At 47.4% G+C, this 13,739-nt stretch overlaps 1 long non-coding RNA gene across 1 annotated transcript; it reads right to left on the reverse strand.

Annotated features, from left to right (window-relative positions):
• Nucleotides 1–398: 398 nt before the first annotated feature.
• Nucleotides 399–7,986, reverse strand: LOC115892962. Its single transcript, XR_004052924.1, has 3 exons — nt 7,802–7,986; nt 2,789–3,262; nt 399–1,843 (listed from the first exon to the last, which is right to left on the reverse strand). It is a non-coding gene; the product is annotated as an uncharacterized LOC115892962 (long non-coding RNA).
• Nucleotides 7,987–13,739: the final 5,753 nt, after the last annotated feature.

The following is a 13,739-nucleotide window of genomic DNA, read 5'->3' on the forward strand; positions in this document are numbered from 1 at the left end:
GGCACACGTGTACATTTTAATTGGTTTAAATTAAATGCTATACATCATCTACTAAGGAGTTTGTTAAATACATTGCTTAGCCGTTCCAAAGAACGATAGGTGGTTGTAAAAATTCATGTTTCGAAGGACATGGGAAAATGCTTGTTATGGAATTTTAAGGGAAATTAAGAAAGACACGTGCTGTATTTGCAGGATGGTCTCGGTCGAGTGTGAAAACACGGGTGTTGGTGTGTGTTTGTGTTGTGTGTATCAAGACTAGACCACAATGTTAACAAGGGTTCGCAGTTTCTTGTGATTCAAGATGATTTTTCATGTTTTCTATACTTTTCTGTCATTTCCAGATTTCCTACAACAATCATTTAATCTTTTACAAGAGAAAAAAATACATGTTTTAAAGATTTTTAAAGGTATTTTAATTTTTCTTTAAAAAGATATTTTAAAAGACTTTCCTATTCTGTTTTAAATCAGGCTCCTTGGTCCTCCCTTATTAACTCTTTAAATGCATGCAGGACATTCACGCGGCAGCCCTCTTCTCCTGGGTCACCTGTGCTTGGGTTTGTGGTGAATTGACAAGCATGTCATCGGGGTGGGACTCCTGCTTCAGGGGACACCTCCCTGGAATTCACTCAGAGCGGTTGGGAATATCCACCAAAGTCTGGGGATGCAACGTGGGGCCAAATCCCAGGTCTCCATCCAGAAGGGCTCAGGAGCCCCCACGGCCCCTTGCTTAGAGTCCATGGAGTGACCTTTGTGGCCACGCCTTTCCAGGAAACGGACGTGTGTGCTGGGCGCCTCCTTCTCAGCCCACCCAGCTGTCTGGTGGACAGGGAGAGGAGAAAAGGCAGCCCCAACATCAAAGACATAGCGACTGCCTGGTGACACCCTCCCCAGCCAGCCGGAGGTGTCAGCTCGAGGCTGGACTCTGCTTCCTGCTGCGAGGGCAGCTGCTTCCCTCTTCCCTTCAACTCAGAGGTGAAAGGTTCGCACCATCCTGCGAACGCCACCCTCCAGCCTTTGACTCCCACACCCTAAACAAAACAGCAACCAGACATCATGAGCTCAAACTGAAATCCCCCGAAGGATGGGCAATGTGGAGCGACCTTTGCCCACCACCACCATTTTCCCACTACACCCCAAAAGGAAAGAGTCATCCTCCCTGAAACGCCTTCCGATCTGAGCCCGGATGCTCAGGCCGCTTGGCTGTTGCCGGGTGCAGGGGCAGGGACCCTGGGAGGCTCCACATTGCCCAACTGCCTGTGAGCACAGGCTGACTCTCTTCACAGCAATCTGAGGAATTTGGGTTGTTCTGGGGTGGAGCTGGGGACAACGGTGTGTGTTGGGCAATAGGAGTGGCCTCGACGTGTTCTGGCTTTTGGCTCTGCAGGGAAATCCAGGCAGACTGGGACTGAGGAAGGCTGGGTGGGCAGGCAGGGCTGGTGGACGTGGGGAGCAAGGTGGTGGGCCACTCCGTGGACAGAACCCTCCAGGAGAGAAGCACGGTAGGAGCTGGACCTGGGTGCAAAGGGGGTGAGGCGCTCGTGGAGGGAGCCCTGAACACAAGCTGCAGGGAGGAAGGGAGGAGGAAAGGGGACAGGCCTGGGGCCCCCTGTGGAGGGCTGAGCCGGGGACAGGCACAGAGCAGAAAGGAAGCCATCTACCCTTTAAAATGCCTCCAAAAACATAACCCCAGGACTCCCTTGTACCTTCCAACTTGCCTGTCGGCATCTATTGAGTGTCTCTCATGTGGCACTCACAGAAGAGAAACACAGTCTGCACCACGGCGGGCTGGCCAGCTGCGGGAAACCCTTCCATTTGGAGGGAAAATGAAGATTATTGGTGCCAACTGTAAAATCAAAGAGATGGCAAGAACAAACTGGGCCTTCAGAAACTGCTTACCCTGGGCACCTGCATGCTCACCCTCTTACCCATGTCTCCACCCCTAATCCCCCCAGTGCCCCAGGAGGGGGCTGGGTGAGTGTTGGGTGGCCGTGAGGCCGAGTCACCCAGCTGGTGAGCAGGTGAGCCAAGACCCCACCCAGGACCACCGTCCTACATCCCAGTCAATCATGCATATGGGAGATAGATAAAGCCCTAAATGCTCATTTGGAGCTGCTTGAGAAGAGAATATAATTCATGGGCCAAAGATACAGAAATGTCTTTCCCAGTGGGAGGCAAGCTGGTGGCACCTGCTCTCCAGGGCCTAACACCTCATTTCTGCCTCTCCGGTACCTGATGCTATCAGAGGATTTACTCCCTCTAAAGGCCAACCTGAGACCTTCACTTAGCTCAAAATGTAGTTCAGGGAGAGAAACTAACAAAAGGGAATGGGAGTGGGGGGAAGAAAAATCATCTTTTTCTGCCACCAAAGGACAGCTGCAAACAGAGAGAACGTGCAACAGCTGGGAAGCCGTCATGGCTGGTGTGAACTCAGTTCCAGGGGAATCGGCCGTACTGAAATGCTGCCCAGAGAAAGGCAAGCCCAGCAAAAAGGCAGGCCCCTCCCAAGGTCAAGGCTTCCTCGATTCGGAGGGGGCCTTCCATCACAAACTGCACGCCCGCCCACAGTGTCAGGCTGCAGCGTCAGGAACAAAACCAGCAGCCCAGAGTGAATGAGACGCAGGCAGTGCCCAGGTCCATGGGAGGGTTAATTAAGGCCACCCTGAGCTGCATACTTGAGTCTCAACACTTGGGCTGAACTCCAGACCTGAGTGCCGAGGACACGGGCCACAACCTGAGAAGGAATGTGGGGCTGCCCACGCGGTCACCTTGGCTGGTGGCCACGGCTGACCTGGAGGGGTAAAGGCCTGGATGCCATTCCTCCATAGGAGACTGCATTAGCCCAGGCTGGAGGATCGCCAAGGCCAGCCCGGCCCATCTTCTGAAGCCTGGCTTGACCCCTGCCTGTGACAGCCTGCTTCGTCCTGGAATCGGTGTGATGTGATCAGGAGAGGCGAAAATTCTGCTGTGTACCTGACAGAATATCAGATTCAGAGTCCCTTGGGCTGCCACAACAAAGTAACACAAACCAGGAGGCTTAAAACAATGCTAATGTATTGTCTCACCTTTCTGGAGGCCAAGAAGTCCAAAATCAAGGACTGCTGTCCCTCTGAGACTCCAGATACAGCCCCCCTTACCTCCTCTAGCTTCCGATGGTGATGATCAACCCTTGATACTCCTCAGCTGGCAGCTGCATTGTTCCAATCCCTGCCTCCATTGTCACACTCCATGCGTGTCGATGTCTCCAAATCACATTTTCCTCTACCTGTAAGGACCAGCCATATTACACTGGGATCCCTCCCTAATAACCTCCTCTTTACTTGACCACATCTGCAAAGACCCTGTCTCAGCATCACTCCAACCTCTGCCTTCGTCGTCACAATCCATGCGTGTCTGTCTCCACGTCACATTTTCCTCTACTTATAAGGACAAGCCATATTAGATTGGGATGCCCCCTAATGACCACCTCAACTTGGTGACATCTGCAAAGACCTTATCTCCAAACAAGGGCCCATTTCCAAACACCAGGGGTTGGAACTTAAACACGTCTTTCTGAGGGACACAATTTGACCCACAACAGAATCCTAACACTTGGGCTCAAAAGAAAGAAAAACTTTACAGCTCAAAAATGTTTATAAAATAAGCGTTGTTTAAAAATATAGAGAAATAGCTTGAAGATACATCACCTGGAGCTTTCATTTGTTGGACTATTATGCGGTCACTGGAAACCATTATTGACAGACAATGGGATGAGGTGACAATATATTTCTAACCAGTCTTAAGTGATACCTGTGGTGATGATGATGTGAAAATATGTCACGTGAATAATGAGGCCGGGGTGGTGAGATGAAAGAAATCACTGTGGGGGAGATGGGAGATTATGGACAATTTTTCTCATTATATTTTTTATCTTAAACTTCTTTGTATTTAATATTTATTGTTTTCTTAATATTAGTGATTTAAGTGTATATTTGCATTTAAATATTTTAAAATTAAAAAGAAAGGGGAAAAGGTGAGCTTCAGCTTACACTCAGCAACTATAGGATTTGGGAAGGCATTAACCTCTGCACTCAGTTGTTTTTTTTTTATGTTCTGTTTTGTTTTGTTTTTTTGAGAGGGAGTCTCACTGTCACCCAGGCTGGAGTGCAGTGGCATGCTTTCGGCTCACTGCAACCTCCTCCACCTCCCGGATGCAAAATAATTCTCCTGCCTCAGCTTTCCGAGTAGCTGGGGTTACAGGCATGCACCACTATGCCTGGTTAATTTTTTTATATTTTTAACAGAGACAGGGTTTCACCATGTTGGCCAGACAGGTGGTCCGCCCACCTCGGCCTCCCAAAGCGCTGGGATTACAGGTGTTAGCCACCACACTCAGTCTGCACTTAGTTTTCTAAGTGCACACTGGGCAAAACATATGTCCCTTCTACCTCTGAGGGCAGTTGGGGTACTGACACAGCTGAAATGAATGTGTTAGGCCATTTTTGCATTGCCATAAAGAAATACCTGGGGCTGGATAATTTTTTTTTAATAGGTTTATTTAGCTCACAGCTCTGCACGCTGTACAGGAAGCATGGTGCCAGCATCTGCTCAGCTTCTGGGGAGGCCTCAGGGAGCTTTCACTCATGGTGGAAAGCAAGGGGGTAGGCTACGCACATCACACTCGAGAGCCACAGCATGAAAGAAAACGGGAGGTCCCAGACTCTTTTAAACAACCAGATCTCACGTGAACTGAGTGAGAACTCACTCATCACGAAGGGGATAGTGCTAAGTCATTCATGAGGATCCACCCCCATGACCCAACACCTCCCACCAGGCCCCACCTCCAACATTGGGGATCGAATTTCAGCATGAGAGTTGGAAGGGACGAACATACAAACAGTAGCAATGGCCTAAGGATACAACCCCCCGACCCCCCAGAGAACTCTATGGCATTCTAATGAAACCTTTTGCCCTTCAGTTATTACAGGGCAAGGCTGCATTTCCATCATCGTCCTTTTAAATGCTTAAGTGAGCCCAGTGACCAATCGGTACTACTGACAACAGGAAGAGGAAGAGAAGGAAGAATTAGCGATATGAAGAGCACAAAGTCAAAGTGAGTCCAACCAATGGACATGGGTTTCATTGGCAGAAACTTCCAGAAGCTTGGTTCAACATTACCTGCCTCAGTGCTCAACCTTAAGGCTTTGAGCTGCTACAAGAACTCCAATAATTGTTTCCTGGCACAATTTCACTCATTTGCCAAGTTCTATAGCATGGGAACCTGCAGAGCCTCCCCATCTTGTCACCACTACGTGACTCATTCATTCCACACTGGCCTGTGGGGTGTCCATCCAGGGAGGTGTGTAGCTGTGGCCAGGATGGAGCGGAGGACAGCTCGGAGTCCCTGCCCTCATGGGCTCCTGGGACTGTGAAGGGAACAATCCACAAACAGAAAAGTGCTGGGAGTGTTGGGAGGTGATGATCGCCCAGAGGAAAAGAGAAGGTGAGAGGGGAACCCAGCCCAAGGTCAAGCTCTTGGGGATGGGACGTTTGCACAAAGATGCCATGAAGTGAGGGGGAGCAAGCATTCCTATACTCAGGGGACAGAATGTCTCATCCAAAAGGGACCAGCAGGTGCTTCCAGGAACATCAAGAAGCAGGTATATCTGGGGCAGAGCAAGTGAGCAAGAGAGGGGAGGAAAGAGGCCAGAGGGAGGCCGGGGCCAGAACACTCAGGGCCTGGAAACAAAGGTCCAGACTTTAGATTTTATTATTCGTGAGAAAGGGGCCGCTGCAGGGTTTTGAGAAGGCAATGTCACTTTTTTTTTTTTTTTTTAATAGAGTCTTGCTCTGTCACCCAGGCTGGAGTGCAGTGGCATGATCTCAGCTCCCTGCAACCTCCGACTCCTGGGTTCAAGTGATTCCCCTGTCTCAGCCTCCCAAGTAGCTAGGACCACAGCTTCACGCCACCACACTCGGCTAATTTTTGTATTTTTAGTAGAGACAGGGTTTCACCATGTTGGCCAGGCCAGTCTCAAACTCCTGACTTCAGGTGACCCTCCAGCCTCAGCTTCCCAAAGTGCTGGGATTACACGTGTGAGCCACCGCAACCAACCAGCAGTGTCACCTTTAAAGGGATCTCTCTGGGTGCTGTGTAGAGAACAGCTGGGGGATGGTACCCAGAGTGAGGCAGGGACAAGGGCAATAGCTGTGGGGTTGCTGAGAGGGGGCAGACTCTGGACAATTGTTGAGGGATTTGCACAGAGCATGCCAGGATTCAACAATCCCAGCATGTCCACCTTTGGAGCCAGGACCCCAGGGGAGCCACAGCAGGGCCAGAGCAGAGGAGAGGGAAGACACACTGGGATCCATCAGCACCTCTGCCTCCATGCATTGATTTTCTGAGACTCACGCTAGTTCCTCTTGAGAGGTTGTCATGTAAAATACAGGATGTCCCATTAAATTTGAATTGCAGATCAACAGTGGATAATTTTTTAGGCATAAGTATGTCCCATGCAATATGTGGGATATGCTTACACTGAAAATTTGCTATGACTGATCTGCAATTCAACTTTAAATAGAAGTTCTGTTATTTTGTTTGTTAAACGGGCCAAGTTCTATCAGAACTCCCCAAAAAAGGAGACTCTGGAAAACAAATTCCCAGCTTGACCAAGACAGAGCTCCTGTCCCCAGGAACTGACAGAAGCAATCACTACCAAGACTGAGTGCTTACCATGCACCCAGCACTGTGCCCACATGTCCAGCACTTCATCTAATTCCACGGCCCAGAGGATTACACTTTATTACTACTGGTTTGCAGATGAGAAAACTGAGGTTCACAAAGATACACCAACTTACCAAAATTATACAGGTGGGCATAATAATAGCTAACACTTACACGGCACATATAAGCTCAGGCATGGATCTAAATGGATCTCACTTAATCCTTTTTCACAGCTCTATGAGAGAGGAACTGTTATTGAATCCATTTTACAGATAAGGAAACTAAATCGCACGGGTGTTAAGTGGCCCAGTCAGGATTTGAACCCAGGCAGTGTGGCTGCAGAATCTGTGCTCTTACCTTGCATCTTAAACTACCACTGAACCACTTCTGAGGCCACCTCCCCACTCTTAATGAAACAACGTTAATGCACAAGAAACAGAGTCCTAGTGGCAGGAATGTGGAGAGCTCACTGGAGTGCTATGGAATGGGGCAAACTGACAACAGAAGAGATGGAAATCATTGAGGATTAGGGGAACCTAGGGAGGGTTCACGGAGGAGGAGGCAGACAAGTAGGATATCTGAACAGCTGGAAGATGTGACATAAGGGAGGCTGACTAAACACCCATATTAGGAACTATAAATACATAAAGTAAATATCACTGATTACTGAGTTCTTCATATAAGCCAGGTGCTGTACTACGCTTAGAATTTATCTTCCTCTAGACTGGGTAATACAGTGAGACTCCATCTCTACAAAATTAGCCAGGCATGGTGCTCATGCCTGCAGTCCCAGCTACTCAGGAGGCTAAAGTGAGAGGATCCCCTGAGCCCAAGAGGTTGAGGCTGCAGTGAGCTGTGATTGCACCACTGCCGTCCAGTTTGGGTGACAGAGAAAGGCCTTTGTCTCAAATAAGAAAAAAAAAAATACTTCTCTCAGTCTTCAAAGTCAGCCCCAAGGCAATATGGCCCCCATCTTGCACACTAGAAAACTAGGGTTCAGGGAGGCCAAGCAACTTGCCTGAGGTCACCCCATCAGGAAGAGACAGATGCAGGATTGCAATCACCATGGCAACTTCAAAGCCAGTGCACCTGCCATGTTACCTTCCCTCCTGGCATGCCTGGAAGGACTTCCATTCCTAAAGTCAAAACGGAGGCACTTGCAGAATGGCTGGATTCAACAAGGTCATGCCTTCTGAAAGAGACAGAGCAAGGGGATTTGCTCTAAGAAATACGGCCTCCATCTCAGAACCCTGCAAAGATGCCCTCCTTGGCTGTGTGAGCAGCCTTTCCTGCCAGGCCCTGTTGGCAGAGGAATGGTGAGCTGCCTGCACTGGGTCAGGCAGAGCTGCAGCCCCCTCCTTGGGCAGAGAGTTCACCCGACAGAGAAAACCTGGGCGGAGAATTGCATCCAGGAAGAATGGAGGAAAGACAAAGGAAATGGCTGCCTCCTCCCCTGGGCACCCACCCTCAGGGCCACCACCTCTGTTGCTCACAACTTCATCCATTCCTTTCCTTGGGAATCCATGGGTGTTCCAAGAGCGCTTTAGTGCAGTGCTTCAGAGCTTTGACTTTAGGGCAAGATCTGGCCATTGTGAGCAATTTGATGACTCCCTTTCGGTTTCTAAAAACCTTCTGGGGGCAAATGCAGAAATAATTACAAAAAAAAAAGTGAACAAACCTGGAGAAAACCTGACAGCCTGGAAGAGAGAATGGATGTGTCTATGGGCAAGGCCATCCATACTCATGACGACCAGGGTAACTGTGAGTCACAGATTAGAACTGGGGCAGCTCTGGGTGTTAGAATGCAATGTGGAAGCATGAATAGGTCACCATTCAGCTGGGATTCCAGAAAAATGGAGTTTGGCAGATGCAGACTCCTTGTCTAAGACTTCTTTTAGGGGCCTTCCTTGCGTTGTGGTATCTTCTATTTGCTCCATCAGCCCTGGGCTCTCAGTGATTGGAGGGGTCTGTGTGAGTGGTTCCAGACCAGCTCAGTATGTTACTAGGTTGATACAACTACAAGCCTGCAGCTTCTGTAGCAGTCTCTGTGCTTTTTCTAGATAGTGAGCTATAATTAGGGTGATCTCAGAGCTGAAAGTCCAACAGAAATGCAGATGGAACCAATCAGCCTCAGATTCCAAAGCAGCTGATACAAACATAACATACCAATAAGAATGTTGGTGCGCACAGGAAGGAAGCCATAGCCTCTTGCCATCTGCATTAGGAAGGATTTTAACTTTTTGCTAATTAATTTTGTAATTTTTAAAATCTTGTATAAGATTGTGCACCATTTGAAATAAGAAAAAATCTTTAACAAATTTTTTTTAAGGAGATAAAGATAATAAAAGAAAGGAGCCTTGAGGACAGTAATTGCCAAACCATACTGCTGAGTTCAATGCCTGGGTGACAGTTTTTTTCAATACCTGCAAAACACTTAAGGTTTTCCTTCTTAGTAAACTCATGCAGGCTTTACTATTAAAACGCAGAAGCACTATCGCAGGAAGGACGTTGACATAAAGTGCTTTCAGGGCCCTCAAAGCTCAGACTCTAATCAATTTTCTTGTGTCTACTGAAGGAGGCTTCAGCTCTTTGGTTTAAAATAACCCAGTGGATGGCCCTTACCTTCAGAAATGGTTATGCAGTTTTTTTCTCAGCAGGATGCAGAAAGCAATCCCCGCTGTGGCCGAGAGGAGAGCCGGCCTGGTGGGCTCCACTCAGCGGCAGCCGGTGTTACTTCTGGATCGGTTCCTGGCTGGGGCCCATTGTCCTGACCTGCTGGTCCCGCACCCCAGAGAGGAAAGTTGCTATTAATACCCTCTTCAGGTCCCTGAAGGAAGCTCAGCCTTCTCCAGATGCCACTTAGGAGTCAATCCTTGTTCCAAAGAAAGAGAGCACAGAACACAAACTTGCTTCAGGTTGAAGAGACTGGGGACAGGGGCATCCCAGGCTGCTCAGCCACAGGTCATCGTCGCTCGGCTCCTAAAGTGTACATCCTCATGGAGGAAGGACCAACAGAAAACATGCTCTGCTGGCTCCAGACCCACACCTCGCTGGCGGCCCCTCCAGCATCTCCCATCACTCACCTGCAGGGCAATCGCCTCCAGCCCTCACCTGCATCCCTGGGATTCCTGCAGCTACATCCTCCCTGCTCTCCCAGTTCTGCTCTTTTGAGCTTCCACACAGGGCCCAGAGAGATTCTTTCATGAAGTGAGTCAGGTGGGAACCACCCAAATGTCCGTCACCTGATGCACGGAGAAATAAACTGTTGTCTATCCACATGACGGACTATTCCTTGGCCATGGCAAGGGATGAAGTGCTGGCCCACGCTCCGACATGGATGAACTGAAAACATTCTGCTGAGGGAAAGAAACTATCACAAAAGGTTTGTAGGATTCCATATATATGAAATACCCAGAATAGGCGAATCCACAGACACAGAAAGTGGTTGTCAGGGGCTGGGGGGAGGGAGGAGGTGGCATGACTCCTCATAGACTGAGTCTCTTTTTGGGTGGATGAAAGTGAGCCTGCTTTGGGGGTGATGAAAGTGTTCTGAAATTAGAAAGTGGTGATGGCTGTACGACATTGTGAATCTACCAAATTAAACACTTTAACATCACTGAAATGGTGAATTTTATCTTATGTGCCTTTTATACCAATTTTTATTACTTTTTTGAGACAGGGTCTGACTTTGCTGCCCAGGCTGGAGTGCAGTGGCGTGATTACAGCTCACAGCAGTATTGACCTCCTGATCTCAAGCGATTCTCCCACCTCCGCCCCCTGAGTAGCTGGGACTACAGGCGTACGCCACCATGCCTGGCTGATTATTTTATTCTTTGTAGAGACGGGGTCTCTCTATGTTGCCCAGGTTGCTCTCAAACTCCTGTCCTTAAATGATCCTCCCACCTCAACCTCCCAAAGTGCTTGGATTGTAGGCATGAGCACCAATTTTTTTTTTAAGTCAGAACATGACATCACTTAGCCTAAAACCCACCAGACCAGAGGCTCCCCCATCTCACCCTAAAGCCTCACCATGACCTATGAGGTTCTCCCAGTGTGCTCTCACGCCTGGCCACTTCCCTGGCACCTCCTACTTCCGCTGTTCTGTCCCCACACTCTTCAGCCATGCTGGCTTCCTGGCTGAACCCTGAATGCACGAATACACCGCTGACTGCAGGGGCCTTGGCACAAGCCATTCCCTTTGCTGGAAGCATCTTCCCTGGGTCTTCTCACGGGTCCCTCACTCCATCAGGCCTCATCTCAGAAGCCACCTTCGCTCACATGCTGGGCTAAAATGCCTCCCTCCCCTGGCCCACTACTCTCTTGTCTGGCCTTCTTCCTTTTCTCTTGGCACCACCCATCCTGAACTCATACATTTGTTCACTAACATATGTGGTTGTTTAGAGTCTGTCTCCCGCACAGCAGGTCAGCTCTGCGAGAGCAGGGACCAGGTCTGGTTTTGTCCACTGCAGTATCTCAGTGCCCGGGACAAGTGCCTGGTACATAGTGCTGAATAGATCCCATGACGTAGCACTGTTTATGTCTAAATTATCAGAAAACCAGGCCGGGCACGGTGGCTCATGCCTGTAATCCCAACAGTTTGGGAGGCGGAGGAGGGTGGATCACCTGAGGTCAGGAGTTCAAGACCAACCTGGCCAACATGGCAAAACTCCATCTCTACTAAAAATACAAAAATTAGCCAGGCATGGTGGTGGGTACCTATAGTTCCAGCTACTTGGGAGGCTGAGGCAGGAGAATCGCTTGAACCCAGGAGGCAGAGGTTGCAGTGAGCCAAGACAGAGCCATTGCACTCACTCCGTCTCAACAAAATAAAATAAAATAAAATAAATGAAATAAAGTAAAACAACAAATAAATTATTAGAAAACAATATTTATTTTGAGTATTGATATTATCAAGTAAGATCATTTGTACCACCTACTACAAGAGACTCACAGACAGTGTTCCGGGGTTAAAATAAGGGAAATCTTTTTTACCTGGGCGTGAGGGGGAGTCAGGGTAGAATGGAAGCCAAGGTGTGTGGCTACGTAGTCCCTGGGCTGGGGCAGGACACAGGACGGAATTCATTTGCTCAGGCAGCAACGAGGAAGCATGATGCTTCCCTGTGCCCTTGCTGACCCTCATGATCGTCTTTAAAGCTTACCAATTATATTAGGTGACAGTGGCATTTTTGATTAATTAACACTTCTTTGATTGCTAGTGAGGTGGACTGTTTTTCACATGTATATATTCATCATTTCTATGCATTCTTATAGTTATCGGTAATTATGTTCATTGCCCATTTTTCCACTGGATGTTTGCGGTTCATTAAGTTGTTCTTTTTTAAGACATTGATGCTTACATACACATTTATATACACATGTGATACAAATATATAGCATATATAGCAAATAGAAATTTCTGGTTTATTATTTACCTTTTCATTTTAACGTCATCTTTAGATATGTAGTCAAATTCTTTTTTCATGCTGTTCTTTCTGCTTCTAGTATCTAGAAATGTCTTAACTCTAAAAATAGATCAGTATTTATCCTTTTGGAACCAGTTTTTATAACACAAGAGTATAGAAGATGAAAACTTTACTTGTAAGTGATAACTTTTATACTTGTGGCATTAATTTTGTTATATAGAAGAGCCATATATACCAAGAATCTTTACAAAGTTCCCACTGTTTCTCCACATCCTCTCCAGCACCTATTGTTTCCTGACTTTTTAATGATTGCCATTCTAACTGGTGTGAGATGGTATCTCATTGTGGTTTTGATTTGCATTTCTCTGATGGTAAACTAGTTCAACCATTATGGAAAACAGTATGGCGATTCCTCAAAGATCTAGAACTAGATGTACCATATGACCCAGCCATCCCACTACTGGGTATATACCCAAAGGATTATAAATCATGCTGCTATAAAGACACATGCACACATATGTTTACTGCGGCACTATTCACAATAGCAAAGACTTGGAATCAACCCAAATGTCCATCAGTGACAGACGGGATTAAGAAAATGTGGCACATATACACCATGGAATACTATGCAGCCATAAAAAAGGATGAGTTTGTGTCCTTTGTAGGGACATGGATGCAGCTGGAAACCATCATTCTTAGCAAACTATCACAAGAACAGAAAACCAAACACCGCATGTTCTCACTCATAGGTGGGAACTGAACGATGAGATCACTTGGACTCGGGAAGGGGAACATCACACACCAGGGCCTATCATGGGGAGGGGGAAGGGGGGAAGGATGGCATTGGGAGTTATACCTGATGTAAATGACGAGTTGATGGGTGCTGACGAGTTGATGGGTGCAGCACACCAACATGGCACAAGTATACATATGTAACAAACTTGCATGTTATGCACATGTACCCTAGAACTTAAAGTATAATAATTAAAAAAAAAAAAAGAGTTCTCACTGTTAACCCAGCAATTATGTTTCTGCAACCCTCTGCGAAGACTTGTTTCTCACCTGGTCACCCCTGAGGCATAACATGAGAAGCAGCAGGTGAGACCTGAGGCCTCAGGGTCCCCAGGGCTCATCTCCCTGGACATCCATTGTACTGAAAGCCTCTGCAGGTAGGGCTAAATTAACGACTCATTTAACGGATTAGTAATTGAAGATGTTATTTTAACATTACAATAAATTAGATCACTTTCAAGAAGAAAGCTACATTCTCCTAAAATTCTAAGAAAAAGGTGAAAACCTCAAAGCTTCTCTTTGGGGGATACACTGTGGCAGGATGTTGGAGAGTCACTATCCACACCAACAGATCTGAGATATGCACCAAGATTTATTTATTTACAATGTTCCCTGAAGCATAATTGTGCAAAAACATGCAGACAATCTCAATATCCAACAGTAGCAAATTGGCTCTATCAATTATGATATAATCCCACATGATGAGCAGGGTCCACTGAAACTGTTCCCACGAAAATAACTGTAGTTACAATCACTTTTTTCAAAATCTAATGTGACCATGAGAACATATTAGAAAAAATATCGAGCAGGCAGTCGGCCAAAAG

Source organism: Rhinopithecus roxellana, chromosome 13 (genome assembly GCF_007565055.1).
Source record: "Rhinopithecus roxellana isolate Shanxi Qingling chromosome 13, ASM756505v1, whole genome shotgun sequence".
In the NCBI taxonomy this organism is placed as follows: Eukaryota; Metazoa; Chordata; class Mammalia; order Primates; family Cercopithecidae; genus Rhinopithecus; species Rhinopithecus roxellana.